This window comes from Brienomyrus brachyistius, chromosome 2, assembly GCF_023856365.1.
Source record: "Brienomyrus brachyistius isolate T26 chromosome 2, BBRACH_0.4, whole genome shotgun sequence".
NCBI lineage: Eukaryota > Metazoa > Chordata > Actinopteri > Osteoglossiformes > Mormyridae > Brienomyrus > Brienomyrus brachyistius.
In genome coordinates this window covers 38,193,532-38,211,284 of record NC_064534.1, presented here as the reverse complement: position 1 = coordinate 38,211,284, position 17,753 = coordinate 38,193,532, and the positions used below count along the sequence as shown (strand labels likewise).

Here is a 17,753-nt window from a genome sequence, read left to right as displayed (position 1 = left end):
AACAAAGCGGTCAGTTGAAGAGGAATAATATCAGTACTTTGTTTAAAACTGTGTGTAAAAAGCTGTCTCTTTATCATTAACAATAAGTTGTAAAACGTGAATGGGGAGTGACAGTCTTCAAGTTTGTGAGAAGATCGCGCCCTGGTGGAATAAAGGCACGAACAGCTTACAGCACCTAGAATTACCAGGAAGTATTTAGAGTAAAACGGTTTCTAAAAGCTGCCTTTATGAATGAGAGAAAAAAAAAAAAAATATATATATATATATATATATATATATATATATATATAAAATAGTAAAATGGAAGGGGAGTGATAGATTTAAATTAATCGTGAAGTGGAGCGCCCCCTGTATAAAGTAAAAGTGAGAAAAGCTTACAGCACCTGGTATTCCCAGGTGGCCTCCCATCCAAGTACTAACCAGACCCTACCCTGCTTAGCTTCCGAGATCAGACGAGATCGGGCGTGTTCAGGGTGCTATGGCCGTAAGCGAGAGAAACTTCCAAAAACAGCCCTTTTGCATTACACGCCTCTATACATGCCAGTTGGTCCCATTGGATACTACTAATGTTCTTTTTTTTTTTTTATCTGACTCACACTGCAGCCCCACCATCCAATCGGTAGCGCCGGACCCACACCCAACATTCACCAAACTACTCAGCCGGCAGCCTACCACAATTATTCCATTCTTTCCGCATCCGCACACTTCCTTCTTTTTAACTCATTTTCACTACCGCACAGGTTAATCGCCGCACGTCCCCCGCCGGCAAACATTACTCCTTTGCCTACTGCATGCAGGCTTCTCTTAACGACCCTCTGTTATCAACTCCGCTAACAGCCACAAAATCTCCGCCGCACGAAGCCCACTGGTAGCTGCTGAATCACATGCTTCCCCAAAACGTCGCGCTGTCAGAACACTGGGAGCTACACACACCAACAAGTCCATACTGCAGGCTGCAGCCAGAACAATTTTCTACATTCAAACATCGACGGCCTCTTCTCTCTAAAAATTCACCAGACCGCTTCTACCACCAGCAAAGAAGTTTCCATCCCTAATTCCTCTGTGATTCCCACTAACCTAAACATTAAGCTGGCATTGAAGGGTGTGAATTACCCGGGCTAATCTGTTCTTTTAAATACAGCTTTTAGCAAGTTTTGAAAGGAGAAGAGCAGAACTTGCTATGCCAATAATATCGAGTCTTCTGTGGCGAAGTGGTTTTTGCATAGTAAACAAAGCGGTCAGCTGAAGAGGAATAATATCAGTACTTTGTTTAAAACTGTGTGTAAAAAGCTGTCTCTTTATCATTAACAATAAGTTGTAAAACGTGAATGGGGAGTGACAGTCTTCAAGTTTGTGAGAAGATCGCGCCCTGGTGGAATAAAGGCACGAACAGCTTACAGCACCTAGAATTACCAGGAAGTATTTAGAGTAAAACGGTTTCTAAAAGCTGGCTTTATGAATGAGAGAAAAAAAAAAAAATATATATATATAAAATAGTAAAATGGAAGGGGAGTGATAGATTTAAAGTAATCTTGAAGTGGAGCGCCCCCTGTATAAAGTAAACGTGAGAAAAGCTTACAGCACCTGGTTTTCCCAGGTGATCTCCCATCCAAGTACTAACCAGACCCTACCCTGCTTAGCTTCCAAGATCAGACGAGATCGGGCGTGTTCAGGGTGGTATGGCCGTAAGCGAGAGAAACTACCAAAAACAGCCCTTTTGCATTACACGCCTCTATACATGCCAGTTGGTCCCATTGGATACTACTAATGTTCTTTTTTTTTTTTTAATCTGACTCACACTGCAGCCCCACCATCCAATCGGCAGCGCCGGACCCACACCCAACATTCACCAAACTACTCAGCCGGCAGCCTACCACAATTATTCCATTCTTTCCGCATCCGCACACTTCCTTCTTTTTAACTCCTTTTCACTACCGCACAGGTTAATCGCCGCACGTCCCCCGCCGGCAAACATTACTCCTTTGCCTACCGCATGCAGGCTTCTCTTAACGACTCTCTGTTATCAACTCCGCTAACAGCCAAAAAATCTCCGCCGCACGAAGCCCACTGGTAGCTGCTGAATAACATGCTTCCCCAAAACGTCGCGCTGTCAGAACACTGGGAGCTACACACACCAACAAGTCCATACTGCAGGCTGCAGCCAGAACAATTTTCTACATTCAAACATCGACGGCCTCTTCTCTCTAAAAATTCACCAGACCGCTTCTACCACCAGCAAAGAAGTTTCCATCCCTAATTCCTCTGTGATTCCCACTAACCTAAACATTAAGCTGGCATTGAAGGGTGTGAATTACCCCGGCCAATCTGTTCTTTTAAATACAGCTTTTAGCAAGTTTTGAAAGGAGAAGAGCAGAACTTGCTATGCCAATAATATCGAGTCTTCTGTGGCGAAGTGGTTTTTGCATAGAAAACAAAGCGGTCAGTTGAAGAGGAATAATATCAGTAATTTGTTTAAAACTGTGTGTAAAAAGCTGTCTCTTTATCATTAACAATAAGTTGTAAAACGTGAATGGGGAGTGACAGTCTTCAAGTTTGTGAGAAGATCGCGCCCTGGTGGAATAAAGGCACGAACAGCTTACAGCACCAAGAATTACCAGGCAGTATTTAGAGTTAAACGGTGTGTAAAAGCTGCCTTTATGAATGAGAGAAAAAATATATATATATAAAATAGTAAAACGTAAGGGGAGTGATAGTTTTAAATTAATCGTGAAGTGGAGTGCCCCCTGTATAAAGTAAAAGTGAGAAAAGCTTACAGCACCTGGTATTCCCAGGTGGTCTCCCATCCAAGTACTAACCAGACCCTACCCTGCTTAGCTTCCGAGATCAGACGAGATCGGGCGTGTTCAGGGTGGTATGGCCATAAGCGTGAGATGCTACCAAAAACAGCCCTTTTGCATTACACGCCTCTATACATGCCAGTTGGTCCCATTGGATCCTACTCCTGTTTTTTTTTTTTTTTTTTTATCTGACTCACACTGCAGCCCCACCATCCAATCGGCAACGCCGGACCCACACCAAACATTCACCAAACTACTCAGCGGGCAGCCTACCACAATTATTCCATTCTTTCCGCATCCGCACACTTCCTTCTCTTTAACTCCTTTTCACTACCGCACAGGTTAATCGCCGCACGTCCCCCGCCAGCAAACATTACTCCTTTGCCTACTGCATGCAGGCTTTTCTTAACGACCCTCTGTTATCAACTCCGCTAACAGCCACAAAATCTCCGCCGCACGAAGCCCACTGGTAGCTGCTGAATCACATGCTTCCCCAAAACGTTGCGCTGTCAGAACACTGGGAGCTACACACACCAACAAGTCCATACTGCAGGCTGCAGCCAGAACAATTTTCTACATCCAAACATCGACGGCCTCTTCTCTCTAAAAATTCACCAGACCGCTTCTACCACCAGCAAAGAAGTTTCCATCCCTAATTCCTCTGTGATTCCCACTAACCTAAACATTAAGCTGGCATTGAAGGGTGTGAATTACCCCGGCCAATCTGTTCTTTTAAATACAGCTTTTAGCAAGTTTTGAAAGGAGAAGAGCAGAACTTGCTATGCCAATAATATCGAGTCTTCTGTGGCGAAGTGGTTTTTGCATAGAAAACAAAGCGGTCAGTTGAAGAGGAATAATATCAGTACTTTGTTTAAAACTGTGTGTAAAAAGCTGTCTCTTTATCATTAACAATAAGTTGTAAAACGTGAATGGGGAGTGACAGTCTTCAAGTTTGTGAGAAGATCGCGCCCTGGTGGAATAAAGGCACGAACAGCTTACAGCACCTAGAATTACCAGGAAGTATTTAGAGTAAAACGGTTTCTAAAAGCTGGCTTTATGAAAGAGAGATAAAATATATATATATATAAAATAGTAAAATGGAAGGGGAGTGCTAGATTTAAATTAATCGTGAAGTGGAGCGCCCCCTGTATAAAGTAAAAGTGAGAAAAGCTTACAGCACCTGGTATTCCCAGGTGGTCACCCATCCAAGTACTAACCAGACCCTACCCTGCTTAGCTTCCAAGATCAGACAAGATCGGGCGTGTTCAGGGTGGTACGGCCGTAAGCGAGAGATGCAACCAAAAACAGCCCTTTTGCATTACACGCGTCTATACATGCCAGTTAGTCCCATTGGATCCTACTCCTGGTTTTTTTTTTTTTTTTATCTGACTCACACTGCAGCACCACCATCCAATCGGCAGCGCCGGACCCACACCAAACATTCACCAAACTACTCAGCTGGCAGCCTACCACAATTATTCCATTCTTTCCGCATCCGCACACTTCCTTCTCTTTAAGTCCTTTTCACTACCTCACAGGTTAATCGCCGCACGTCCCCCGCCGGCAAACATTACTCATTTGCCTACCGCATGCAGGCTTCTCTTAACGACCCTCTGTAATCAACTCCGCTAACAGCCACAAAATCTCCGCCGCACGAAGCCCACTGGTAGCTGCTGAATCACATGCTTCCCCAAAACGTCGCGCTGTCAGAACACTGGGAGCTACACACACCAACAAGTCCATACTGCAGGCTGCAGCCAGAACAATTTTCTACATTCAAACATCGACAGCCTCTTCTCTCTAAAAATTCACCAGACCGCTTCTACCACCAGCAAAGAAGTTTCCATCCCTAATTCCTCTGTGATTCCCACTAACCTAAACATTAAGCTGGCATTGAAGGGTGTGAATTACCCCGGCCAATCTGTTCTTTTAAATACAGCTTTTAGCAAGTTTTGAAAGGAGAAGAGCAGAACTTGCTATGCCAATAATATCGAGTCTTCTGTGGCGAAGTGGTTTTTGCATAGAAAACAAAGCGGTCAGTTGAAGAGGAATAATATCAGTACTTTGTTTAAAACTGTGTGTAAAAAGCTGTCTCTTTATCATTAACAATAAGTTGTAAAACGTGAATGGGGAGTGACAGTCTTCAAGTTTGTGAGAAGATCGCGCCCTGGTGGAATAAAGGCACGAACAGCTTACAGCACCTAGAATTACCAGGAAGTATTTAGAGTAAAACGGTGTGTAAAAGCTGCCTTTATGAATGAGAGAAAAATATATATATATATAAAATAGTAAAATGGAAGGGGAGTGCTAGATTTAAATTAATCGTGAAGTGGAGCGCCCCCTGTATAAAGTAAAAGTGAGAAAAGCTTACAGCACCTGGTATTCCCAGGTGGTCTCCCATCCAAGTACTAACCAGACCCTACCCTGCTTAGCTTCCGAGATCAGACGAGATCGGGCGTGTTCAGGGTGGTATGGCCATAAGCGTGAGATGCTACCAAAAACAGCCCTTTTGCATTACACGCCTCTATACATGCCAGTTGGTCCCATTGGATCCTACTCCTGTTTTTTTTTTTTTTTTTTTATCTGACTCACACTGCAGCCCCACCATCCAATCGGCAACGCCGGACCCACACCAAACATTCACCAAACTACTCAGCGGGCAGCCTACCACAATTATTCCATTCTTTCCGCATCCGCACACTTCCTTCTCTTTAACTCCTTTTCACTACCGCACAGGTTAATCGCCGCACGTCCCCCGCCAGCAAACATTACTCCTTTGCCTACTGCATGCAGGCTTTTCTTAACGACCCTCTGTTATCAACTCCGCTAACAGCCACAAAATCTCCGCCGCACGAAGCCCACTGGTAGCTGCTGAATCACATGCTTCCCCAAAACGTTGCGCTGTCAGAACACTGGGAGCTACACACACCAACAAGTCCATACTGCAGGCTGCAGCCAGAACAATTTTCTACATCCAAACATCGACGGCCTCTTCTCTCTAAAAATTCACCAGACCGCTTCTACCACCAGCAAAGAAGTTTCCATCCCTAATTCCTCTGTGATTCCCACTAACCTAAACATTAAGCTGGCATTGAAGGGTGTGAATTACCCCGGCCAATCTGTTCTTTTAAATACAGCTTTTAGCAAGTTTTGAAAGGAGAAGAGCAGAACTTGCTATGCCAATAATATCGAGTCTTCTGTGGCGAAGTGGTTTTTGCATAGAAAACAAAGCGGTCAGTTGAAGAGGAATAATATCAGTACTTTGTTTAAAACTGTGTGTAAAAAGCTGTCTCTTTATCATTAACAATAAGTTGTAAAACGTGAATGGGGAGTGACAGTCTTCAAGTTTGTGAGAAGATCGCGCCCTGGTGGAATAAAGGCACGAACAGCTTACAGCACCTAGAATTACCAGGAAGTATTTAGAGTAAAACGGTTTCTAAAAGCTGGCTTTATGAAAGAGAGATAAAATATATATATATATAAAATAGTAAAATGGAAGGGGAGTGCTAGATTTAAATTAATCGTGAAGTGGAGCGCCCCCTGTATAAAGTAAAAGTGAGAAAAGCTTACAGCACCTGGTATTCCCAGGTGGTCACCCATCCAAGTACTAACCAGACCCTACCCTGCTTAGCTTCCAAGATCAGACAAGATCGGGCGTGTTCAGGGTGGTACGGCCGTAAGCGAGAGATGCAACCAAAAACAGCCCTTTTGCATTACACGCGTCTATACATGCCAGTTAGTCCCATTGGATCCTACTCCTGGTTTTTTTTTTTTTTTTATCTGACTCACACTGCAGCACCACCATCCAATCGGCAGCGCCGGACCCACACCAAACATTCACCAAACTACTCAGCTGGCAGCCTACCACAATTATTCCATTCTTTCCGCATCCGCACACTTCCTTCTCTTTAAGTCCTTTTCACTACCTCACAGGTTAATCGCCGCACGTCCCCCGCCGGCAAACATTACTCATTTGCCTACCGCATGCAGGCTTCTCTTAACGACCCTCTGTAATCAACTCCGCTAACAGCCACAAAATCTCCGCCGCACGAAGCCCACTGGTAGCTGCTGAATCACATGCTTCCCCAAAACGTCGCGCTGTCAGAACACTGGGAGCTACACACACCAACAAGTCCATACTGCAGGCTGCAGCCAGAACAATTTTCTACATTCAAACATCGACAGCCTCTTCTCTCTAAAAATTCACCAGACCGCTTCTACCACCAGCAAAGAAGTTTCCATCCCTAATTCCTCTGTGATTCCCACTAACCTAAACATTAAGCTGGCATTGAAGGGTGTGAATTACCCCGGCCAATCTGTTCTTTTAAATACAGCTTTTAGCAAGTTTTGAAAGGAGAAGAGCAGAACTTGCTATGCCAATAATATCGAGTCTTCTGTGGCGAAGTGGTTTTTGCATAGAAAACAAAGCGGTCAGTTGAAGAGGAATAATATCAGTACTTTGTTTAAAACTGTGTGTAAAAAGCTGTCTCTTTATCATTAACAATAAGTTGTAAAACGTGAATGGGGAGTGACAGTCTTCAAGTTTGTGAGAAGATCGCGCCCTGGTGGAATAAAGGCACGAACAGCTTACAGCACCTAGAATTACCAGGAAGTATTTAGAGTAAAACGGTGTGTAAAAGCTGCCTTTATGAATGAGAGAAAAATATATATATATATAAAATAGTAAAATGGAAGGGGAGTGATAGATTTAAATTAATCGTGAAGTGGAGCGCCCCCTGTATAAAGTAAAAGTGAGAAAAGCTTACAGCACCTGGTATTCCCAGGTGGTCTCCCATCCAAGTACTAACCAGACCCTACCCTGCTTAGCTTCCGAGATCAGACGAGATCGGGCGTGTTCAGGGTGGTATGGCCATAAGCGTGAGATGCTACCAAAAACAGCCCTTTTGCATTACACGCCTCTATACATGCCAGTTGGTCCCATTGGATCCTACTCCTGGTTTTTTTTTTTTTTTTTTATCTGACTCACACTGCAGCCCCACCATCCAATCGGCAACGCCGGACCCACACCAAACATTCACCAAACTACTCAGCCGGCAGCCTACCACAATTATTCCATTCTTTCCGCATCCGCACACTTCCTTCTCTTTAACTCCTTTTCACTACCGCACAGGTTAATCGCCGCACGTCCCCCGCCAGCAAACATTACTCCTTTGCCTACTGCATGCAGGCTTTTCTTAACGACCCTCTGTTATCAACTCCGCTAACAGCCACAAAATCTCCGCCGCACGAAGCCCACTGGTAGCTGCTGAATCACCTGCTTCCCCAAAACGTTGCGCTGTCAGAACACTGGGAGCTACACACACCAACAAGTCCATACTGCAGGCTGCAGCCAGAACAATTTTCTACATCCAAACATCGACGGCCTCTTCTCTCTAAAAATTCACCAGACCGCTTCTACCACCAGCAAAGAAGTTTCCATCCCTAATTCCTCTGTGATTCCCACTAACCTAAACATTAAGCTGGCATTGAAGGGTGTGAATTACCCCGGCCAATCTGTTCTTTTAAATACAGCTTTTAGCAAGTTTTGAAAGGAGAAGAGCAGAACTTGCTATGCCAATAATATCGAGTCTTCTGTGGCGAAGTGGTTTTTGCATAGAAAACAAAGCGGTCAGTTGAAGAGGAATAATATCAGTACTTTGTTTAAAACTGTGTGTAAAAAGCTGTCTCTTTATCATTAACAATAAGTTGTAAAACGTGAATGGGGAGTGACAGTCTTCAAGTTTGTGAGAAGATCGCGCCCTGGTGGAATAAAGGCACGAACAGCTTACAGCACCTAGAATTACCAGGAAGTATTTAGAGTAAAACGGTTTCTAAAAGCTGGCTTTATGAAAGAGAGATAAAATATATATATATATAAAATAGTAAAATGGAAGGGGAGTGCTAGATTTAAATTAATCGTGAAGTGGAGCGCCCCCTGTATAAAGTAAAAGTGAGAAAAGCTTACAGCACCTGGTATTCCCAGGTGGTCACCCATCCAAGTACTAACCAGACCCTACCCTGCTTAGCTTCCAAGATCAGACGAGATCGGGCGTGTTCAGGGTGGTACGGCCGTAAGCGAGAGATGCAACCAAAAACAGCCCTTTTGCATTACACGCGTCTATACATGCCAGTTAGTCCCATTGGATCCTACTCCTGGTTTTTTTTTTTTTTTTATCTGACTCACACTGCAGCACCACCATCCAATCGGCAGCGCCGGACCCACACCAAACATTCACCAAACTACTCAGCTGGCAGCCTACCACAATTATTCCATTCTTTCCGCATCCGCACACTTCCTTCTCTTTAAGTCCTTTTCACTACCTCACAGGTTAATCGCCGCACGTCCCCCGCCGGCAAACATTACTCATTTGCCTACCGCATGCAGGCTTCTCTTATCGACCCTCTGTAATCAACTCCGCTAACAGCCACAAAATCTCCGCCGCACGAAGCCCACTGGTAGCTGCTGAATCACATGCTTCCCCAAAACGTCGCGCTGTCAGAACACTGGGAGCTACACACACCAACAAGTCCATACTGCAGGCTGCAGCCAGAACAATTTTCTACATTCAAACATCGACAGCCTCTTCTCTCTAAAAATTCACCAGACCGCTTCTACCACCAGCAAAGAAGTTTCCATCCCTAATTCCTCTGTGATTCCCACTAACCTAAACATTAAGCTGGCATTGAAGGGTGTGAATTACCCCGGCCAATCTGTTCTTTTAAATACAGCTTTTAGCAAGTTTTGAAAGGAGAAGAGCAGAACTTGCTATGCCAATAATATCGAGTCTTCTGTGGCGAAGTGGTTTTTGCATAGAAAACAAAGCGGTCAGTTGAAGAGGAATAATATCAGTACTTTGTTTAAAACTGTGTGTAAAAAGCTGTCTCTTTATCATTAACAATAAGTTGTAAAACGTGAATGGGGAGTGACAGTCTTCAAGTTTGTGAGAAGATCGCGCCCTGGTGGAATAAAGGCACGAACAGCTTACAGCACCTAGAATTACCAGGAAGTATTTAGAGTAAAACGGTGTGTAAAAGCTGCCTTTATGAATGAGAGAAAAATATATATATATATAAAATAGTAAAATGGAAGGGGAGTGATAGATTTAAATTAATCGTGAAGTGGAGCGCCCCCTGTATAAAGTAAAAGTGAGAAAAGCTTACAGCACCTGGTATTCCCAGGTGGTCTCCCATCCAAGTACTAACCAGACCCTACCCTGCTTAGCTTCCGAGATCAGACGAGATCGGGCGTGTTCAGGGTGGTATGGCCATAAGCGTGAGATGCTACCAAAAACAGCCCTTTTGCATTACACGCCTCTATACATGCCAGTTGGTCCCATTGGATCCTACTCCTGGTTTTTTTTTTTTTTTTTTATCTGACTCACACTGCAGCCCCACCATCCAATCGGCAACGCCGGACCCACACCAAACATTCACCAAACTACTCAGCCGGCAGCCTACCACAATTATTCCATTCTTTCCGCATCCGCACACTTCCTTCTCTTTAACTCCTTTTCACTACCGCACAGGTTAATCGCCGCACGTCCCCCGCCAGCAAACATTACTCCTTTGCCTACTGCATGCAGGCTTTTCTTAACGACCCTCTGTTATCAACTCCGCTAACAGCCACAAAATCTCCGCCGCACGAAGCCCACTGGTAGCTGCTGAATCACATGCTTCCCCAAAACGTTGCGCTGTCAGAACACTGGGAGCTACACACACCAACAAGTCCATACTGCAGGCTGCAGCCAGAACAATTTTCTACATCCAAACATCGACGGCCTCTTCTCTCTAAAAATTCACCAGACCGCTTCTACCACCAGCAAAGAAGTTTCCATCCCTAATTCCTCTGTGATTCCCACTAACCTAAACATTAAGCTGGCATTGAAGGGTGTGAATTACCCCGGCCAATCTGTTCTTTTAAATACAGCTTTTAGCAAGTTTTGAAAGGAGAAGAGCAGAACTTGCTATGCCAATAATATCGAGTCTTCTGTGGCGAAGTGGTTTTTGCATAGAAAACAAAGCGGTCAGTTGAAGAGGAATAATATCAGTACTTTGTTTAAAACTGTGTGTAAAAAGCTGTCTCTTTATCATTAACAATAAGTTGTAAAACGTGAATGGGGAGTGACAGTCTTCAAGTTTGTGAGAAGATCGCGCCCTGGTGGAATAAAGGCACGAACAGCTTACAGCACCTAGAATTACCAGGAAGTATTTAGAGTAAAACGGTTTCTAAAAGCTGGCTTTATGAAAGAGAGATAAAATATATATATATATAAAATAGTAAAATGGAAGGGGAGTGCTAGATTTAAATTAATCGTGAAGTGGAGCGCCCCCTGTATAAAGTAAAAGTGAGAAAAGCTTACAGCACCTGGTATTCCCAGGTGGTCACCCATCCAAGTACTAACCAGCCCCTACCCTGCTTAGCTTCCAAGATCAGACGAGATCGGGCGTGTTCAGGGTGGTACGGCCGTAAGCGAGAGATGCAACCAAAAACAGCCCTTTTGCATTACACGCGTCTATACATGCCAGTTAGTCCCATTGGATCCTACTCCTGGTTTTTTTTTTTTTTTTATCTGACTCACACTGCAGCACCACCATCCAATCGGCAGCGCCGGACCCACACCAAACATTCACCAAACTACTCAGCTGGCAGCCTACCACAATTATTCCATTCTTTCCGCATCCGCACACTTCCTTCTCTTTAAGTCCTTTTCACTACCTCACAGGTTAATCGCCGCACGTCCCCCGCCGGCAAACATTACTCATTTGCCTACCGCATGCAGGCTTCTCTTAACGACCCTCTGTAATCAACTCCGCTAACAGCCACAAAATCTCCGCCGCACGAAGCCCACTGGTAGCTGCTGAATCACATGCTTCCCCAAAACGTCGCGCTGTCAGAACACTGGGAGCTACACACACCAACAAGTCCATACTGCAGGCTGCAGCCAGAACAATTTTCTACATTCAAACATCGACAGCCTCTTCTCTCTAAAAATTCACCAGACCGCTTCTACCACCAGCAAAGAAGTTTCCATCCCTAATTCCTCTGTGATTCCCACTAACCTAAACATTAAGCTGGCATTGAAGGGTGTGAATTACCCCGGCCAATCTGTTCTTTTAAATACAGCTTTTAGCAAGTTTTGAAAGGAGAAGAGCAGAACTTGCTATGCCAATAATATCGAGTCTTCTGTGGCGAAGTGGTTTTTGCATAGAAAACAAAGCGGTCAGTTGAAGAGGAATAATATCAGTACTTTGTTTAAAACTGTGTGTAAAAAGCTGTCTCTTTATCATTAACAATAAGTTGTAAAACGTGAATGGGGAGTGACAGTCTTCAAGTTTGTGAGAAGATCGCGCCCTGGTGGAATAAAGGCACGAACAGCTTACAGCACCTAGAATTACCAGGAAGTATTTAGAGTAAAACGGTGTGTAAAAGCTGAATTTATGAATGAGAGAAAAAAATATATATATATATAAAATAGTAAAATGGAAGGGGAGTGATAGATTTAAATTAATCGTGAAGTGGAGCGCCCCCTATATAAAGTAAAAGTGAGAAAAGCTTACAGCACCTGGTACTCCCAGGAGGTCTCCCATCCAAGTACTGACCAGACCCTACCCTCCTTGGCTTGCGAGATCCGATGAGATCGGGCGTGTTCAGGGTGGTATGGCCGTAAGCGAGAGACACGACCAAAAACAGCCCTTTTGCATTATACGCGTCTATACATGCCAGTTAGTCCCATTAGATCCTACTCCTGTTTTTTTTTTTTTTTTTTTATCTGACTCACACTGCAGCACCACCATCCAATCGGCAGCGCCGGACCCACACCAAACATTCACCAAACTACTCAGCCGGCAGCCTACCACAATTATTCCATTCTTTCCGCATCCACACACTTCCTTCTTTTTAACTCCTTTTCACTACCGCACAGGTTAATCGCCGCACGTCCCCCGCCGGCAAACATTACTCCTTTGCCTACTGCATGCAGGCTTCTCTTAACGACCCTCTGTTATCAACTCCGCTAACAGCCACAAAATCTCCGCCGCACGAAGCCCACTGGTAGCTGCTGAATCACATGCTTCCCCAAAACGTCGCGCTGTCAGAACACTGGGAGCTACACACACCAACAAGTCCATACTGCAGGCTGCAGCCAGAACAATTTTCTACATTCAAACATCGACGGCCTCTTCTCTCTAAAAATTCACCAGACCGCTTCTACCACCAGCAAAGAAGTTTCCATCCCTAATTCCTCTGTGATTCCCACTAACCTAAACATTAAGCTGGCATTGAAGGGTGTGAATTACCCCGGCCAATCTGTTCTTTTAAATACAGCTTTTAGCAAGTTTTGAAAGGAGAAGAGCAGAACTTGCTATGCCAATAATATCGAGTCTTCTGTGGCGAAGTGGTTTTTGCATAGAAAACAAAGCGGTCAGTTGAAGAGGAATAATATCAGTACTTTGTTTAAAACTGTGTGTAAAAAGCTGTCATTAACAATAAGTTGTAAAACGTGAATGGGGAGTGACAGTCTTCAAGTTTGTGAGAAGATCGCGCCCTGGTGGAATAAAGGCACGAACAGCTTACAGCACCTAGAATTACCAGAAAGTATTTAGAGTAAAACGGTGTGTAAAAGCTACCTTTATGAATGAGAGAAAAATATATATATATATATATAAAATAGTAAAATGGAAGGGGAGTGATAGATTTAAATTAATCGTGAAGTGGAGCGCCCCCTGTATAAAGTAAAAGTGAGAAAAGCTTACAGCACCTGGTATTCCCAGGAGATCTCCCATCCAAGTACTAACCAGACCCTACCCTGCTTGGCTTCCGAGATCGGATGAGATCGGGCGTGTTCAGGGTGGTATGGCCATAAGCGAGTGACGCTACCAAAAACAGCCCTTTTGCATTACACGCGTCTATACATGCCAGTTAGTCCCATTGGATCCTACTCCTGTTTTTTTTTTTTTTTTTATCTGACTCACACTGCAGCCCCACCATCCAATCGGCAGCGCCGGACCCACACCAAACATTCACCAAACTACTCAGCCGGCAGCCTACCACAATTATTCCATTCTTTCCGCATCCGCACACTTCCTTCTTTTTAACTCCTTTTCACTACCGCACAGGTTAATCGCCGCACGTCACCCGCCGGCAAACATTACTCCTTTGCCTACTGCATGCAGGCTTCTCTTAACGACCCTCTGTTATCAACTCCGCTAACAGCCACAAAATCTCCGCCGCACGAAGCCCACTGGTAGCTGCTGAATCACATGCTTCCCCAAAACGTCGCGCTGTCAGAACACTGGGAGCTACACACACCAACAAGTCCATACTGCAGGCTGCAGCCAGAACAATTTTCTACATTCAAACATCGACGGCCTCTTCTCTCTAAAAATTCACCAGACCGCTTCTACCACCAGCAAAGAAGTTTCCATCCCTAATTCCTCTGTGATTCCCACTAACCTAAACATTAAGCTGGCATTGAAGGGTGTGAATTACCCCGGCCAATCTGTTCTTTTAAATACAGCTTTTAGCAAGTTTTGAAAGGAGAAGAGCAGAACTTGCTATGCCAATAATATCGAGTCTTCTGTGGCGAAGTGGTTTTTGCATAGAAAACAAAGCGGTCAGTTGAAGAGGAATAATATCAGTACTTTGTTTAAAACTGTGTGTAAAAAGCTGTCTCTTTATCATTAACAATAAGTTGTAAAACGTGAATGGGGAGTGACAGTCTTCAAGTTTGTGAGAAGATCGCGCCCTGGTGGAATAAAGGCACGAAGAGCTTACAGCACCTAGAATTACCAGGCAGTATTTAGAGTAAAACGGTGTGTAAAAGCTGCCTTTATGAAAGAGAGAAAATAAAAAAATATATATAAAATAGTAGAATGGAAGGGGAGTGATAGATTTAAATTAATCGTGAAGTGGAGCGCCCCCTGTATAAAGTAAAAGTGAGAAAAGCTTACAGCACCTGGTATTCCCAGGTGGTCTCCCATCCAAGTACTAACCATACCCTACCCTGCTTAGCTTCTGAGATCAGACTCGGGCGTGTTCAGGGTGGTATGGCCATAAGCGAGAGACGCTACCAAAAACAGCCCTTTTGCATTACACGCGTCTATACATGCCAGTTAGTCCCATTGGATCCTACTCCTGGTTTTTTTTTTTTTTTATCTGACTCACACTGCAGCACCACCATCCAATCGGCAGCGCCGGACCCACACCAAACATTCACCAAACTACTCAGCCGGCAGCCTACCACAATTATTCCATTCTTTCCGCATCCGCACACTTCCTTCTTTTTAACTCCTTTTCACTACCGCACAGGTTAATCGCCGCACGTCCCCCGCCGGCAAACATTACTCCTTTGCCTACTGCATGCAGGCTTCTCTTAACGACCCTCTGTTATCAACTCCGCTAACAGCCACAAAATCTCCGCCGCACGAAGCCCACTGGTAGCTGCTGAATCACATGCTTCCCCAAAACGTCATGCTGTCAGAACACTGGGAGCTACACACACCAACAAGTCCATACTGCAGGCTGCAGCCAGAACAATTTTCTACATTCAAACATCGACGGCCTCTTCTCTCTAAAAATTCACCAGACCGCTTCTACCACCAGCAAAGAAGTTTCCATACCTAATTCCTCTGTGATTCCCACTAACCTAAACATTAAGCTGGCATTGAAGGGTGTGAATTACCCCGGCCAATCTGTTCTTTTAAATACAGCTTTTAGCAAGTTTTGAAAGGAGAAGAGCAGAACTTGCTATGCCAATAATATCGAGTCTTCTGTGGCGAAGTGGTTTTTGCATAGAAAACAAAGCGGTCAGTTGAAGAGGAATAATATCAGTACTTTGTTTAAAACTGTGTGTAAAAAGCTGTCTCTTTATCATTAACAATAAGTTGTAAAACGTGAATGGGGAGTGACAGTCTTCAAGTTTGTGAGAAGATCGCGCCCTGGTGGAATAAAGGCACGAACAGCTTACAGCACCTAGAATTACCAGGCAGTATTTAGAGTAAAACGGTGTGTAAAAGCTGCCTTTATGAAAGAGAGAAAATAAAAATATATATATAAAATAGTAAAATGGAAGGGGAGTGATAGATTTAAATTAATCGTGAAGTGGAGCGCCCCCTGTATAAAGTAAAAGTGAGAAAAGCTTACAGCACCTGGTATTCCCAGGTGGTCTCCCATCCAAGTACTAACCAGACCCTACCCTGCTTGGCTTCCGAGATCAGACGAGATCAGGTGTGTTCAGGGTGGTATGGCCGTAAGCGAGAGACGCTACCAAAAACAGCCCTTTTGCATTACACGCCTCTATACATGCCAGTTGGTCCCATTGGATCCTACTCCTGGTTTTTTTTTTTTTTTTATCTGACTCACACTGCAGCCCCACCATCCAATCGGCAACGCCGGACCCACACCAAACATTCACCAAACTACTCAGCCGGCAGCCTACCACAATTATTCCATTCTTTCCGCATCCGCACACTTCCTTCTCTTTAACTCCTTTTCACTACCGCACAGGTTAATCGCCGCACGTCCCCCGCCAGCAAACATTACTCCTTTGCCTACTGCATGCAGGCTTCTCTTAACGACCCTCTGTTATCAACTCCGCTAACAGCCACAAAATCTCCGCCGCGCGAAGCCCACTGGTAGCTGCTGAATCACATGCTTCCCCAAAACGTTGCGCTGTCAGAACACTGGGAGCTACACACACCAACAAGTCCATACTGCAGGCTGCAGCCAGAACAATTTTCTACATTCAAACATCGACGGCCTCTTCTCTCTAAAAATTCACCAGACCGCTTCTACCACCAGCAAAGAAGTTTCCATCCCTAATTCCTCTGTGATTCCCACTAACCTAAACATTAAGCTGGCATTGAAGGGTGTAAATTACCCCGGCCAATCTGTTCTTTTAAATACAGCTTTTAGCAAGTTTTGAAAGGAGAAGAGCAGAACTTGCTATGCCAATAATATCGAGTCTTCTGTGGCGAAGTGGTTTTTGCATAGAAAACAAAGCGGTCAGTTGAAGAGGAATAATATCAGTACTTTGTTTAACACTAGAATTCCTGGAAAAATGAGGCTCTCCTCACAAGGAGCCCCCCCTCTTACTCCCCTCACAAGCTGCCCGCCCCCTCTCCAGCACCATTAACACCTTTTGTTTTGCAAATGAATCACAGTCACTCAGCTGAAGTCATCCCCCAGCCTGAAGTCACTTCTTCAACTCAGGTCTGCACTAAAGAGTTTATCTAGTGATGTATTGTAAGGATTCACATGCTTTGATACATAATAATTTGAAATACAGTGGAACCCCCAAATCTACTACGGTAACCGTGGTGTCAATTACACAAATATATTTTGATATAGCAAATACATATATTTTGATGTATGTTCTGTGTCTACAACTATATGTGTAAATGTATGATGAAATAACATGTCATACATGTGCACGCATGTGCATTTCTGATGTAAACACTTCATGTGCCACATGGGGAAAAGTTGCATCATTGATTCATGAGTACAAGCTGCAGGAATATTGACAAAGAATGTGTAAATTTCAAGTATCAGATGGTATAAAGATAAAGAGCATGTGTGTGTATGATAGAGAGAGAGAGTCCGTGTCATTCAAGTGGAAGATACACATTTATTATACAAAATAAGCACATACACTAAAGATACAAAACCTTTTCTATCCACTAACAGTCATCACACACCCAATGACACTCCTTCCTACACTTGCGACAGGTGTACCTGTCACACTGCACACATCTCTCTGTACTGTGGTTCCTATTACCAGGGGCGCCGCTAGCAATTTTGGGCCCTATGACAAAATATGAGGTTGGGCCCCCCTACCACACCCATTCAGATCTCTGGGGGCCCCTAAAGGGCGTGGGCCCTTAGAATTGTCCCAACTTTCCCCCCCTTAGCGGCGCCCCTGCCTATTACAGTGACGGAGCACCTGACACTGAGTCCTC

At 44.3% G+C, this 17,753-nt stretch overlaps 13 non-coding genes and 1 pseudogene across 13 annotated transcripts; all 14 read right to left on the bottom strand.

Annotated features, from left to right (window-relative positions):
- Positions 1-371: 371 nt before the first annotated feature.
- Positions 372-490, bottom strand: LOC125735455 (5S ribosomal RNA). Its single transcript, XR_007394751.1, has one exon. It is a non-coding gene; the product is annotated as a 5S ribosomal RNA (ribosomal RNA).
- Positions 491-1,572: 1,082 nt separating this feature from the next.
- Positions 1,573-1,691, bottom strand: LOC125735017 (5S ribosomal RNA). The gene has a single exon (XR_007394317.1). It is a non-coding gene; the product is annotated as a 5S ribosomal RNA (ribosomal RNA).
- Positions 1,692-2,767: 1,076 nt separating this feature from the next.
- On the bottom strand, positions 2,768-2,886 carry LOC125732477 (5S ribosomal RNA). The gene has a single exon (XR_007391857.1). It is a non-coding gene; the product is annotated as a 5S ribosomal RNA (ribosomal RNA).
- Positions 2,887-3,966: 1,080 nt separating this feature from the next.
- LOC125736129 (5S ribosomal RNA) lies at positions 3,967-4,085 on the bottom strand. The gene has a single exon (XR_007395412.1). It is a non-coding gene; the product is annotated as a 5S ribosomal RNA (ribosomal RNA).
- Positions 4,086-5,162: 1,077 nt separating this feature from the next.
- Positions 5,163-5,281, bottom strand: LOC125732476 (5S ribosomal RNA). Its single transcript, XR_007391856.1, has one exon. It is a non-coding gene; the product is annotated as a 5S ribosomal RNA (ribosomal RNA).
- A 1,080-nt stretch (positions 5,282-6,361) lies between these two features.
- Positions 6,362-6,480, bottom strand: LOC125736128 (5S ribosomal RNA). The gene has a single exon (XR_007395411.1). It is a non-coding gene; the product is annotated as a 5S ribosomal RNA (ribosomal RNA).
- Positions 6,481-7,557: 1,077 nt separating this feature from the next.
- LOC125732475 (5S ribosomal RNA) lies at positions 7,558-7,676 on the bottom strand. The gene has a single exon (XR_007391855.1). It is a non-coding gene; the product is annotated as a 5S ribosomal RNA (ribosomal RNA).
- Positions 7,677-8,756: 1,080 nt separating this feature from the next.
- On the bottom strand, positions 8,757-8,875 carry LOC125734302 (5S ribosomal RNA). The gene has a single exon (XR_007393619.1). It is a non-coding gene; the product is annotated as a 5S ribosomal RNA (ribosomal RNA).
- A 1,077-nt stretch (positions 8,876-9,952) lies between these two features.
- LOC125732474 (5S ribosomal RNA) lies at positions 9,953-10,071 on the bottom strand. Its single transcript, XR_007391854.1, has one exon. It is a non-coding gene; the product is annotated as a 5S ribosomal RNA (ribosomal RNA).
- Positions 10,072-11,151: 1,080 nt separating this feature from the next.
- Positions 11,152-11,270, bottom strand: LOC125735938 (5S ribosomal RNA). The gene has a single exon (XR_007395223.1). It is a non-coding gene; the product is annotated as a 5S ribosomal RNA (ribosomal RNA).
- A 1,079-nt stretch (positions 11,271-12,349) lies between these two features.
- LOC125731154 (5S ribosomal RNA) lies at positions 12,350-12,468 on the bottom strand. The gene has a single exon (XR_007391438.1). It is a non-coding gene; the product is annotated as a 5S ribosomal RNA (ribosomal RNA).
- A 1,075-nt stretch (positions 12,469-13,543) lies between these two features.
- On the bottom strand, positions 13,544-13,662 carry LOC125734010 (5S ribosomal RNA). Its single transcript, XR_007393339.1, has one exon. It is a non-coding gene; the product is annotated as a 5S ribosomal RNA (ribosomal RNA).
- Positions 13,663-14,740: 1,078 nt separating this feature from the next.
- Positions 14,741-14,855, bottom strand: LOC125731996 (5S ribosomal RNA; annotated as a pseudogene).
- A 1,077-nt stretch (positions 14,856-15,932) lies between these two features.
- On the bottom strand, positions 15,933-16,051 carry LOC125733426 (5S ribosomal RNA). Its single transcript, XR_007392772.1, has one exon. It is a non-coding gene; the product is annotated as a 5S ribosomal RNA (ribosomal RNA).
- Positions 16,052-17,753: the final 1,702 nt, after the last annotated feature.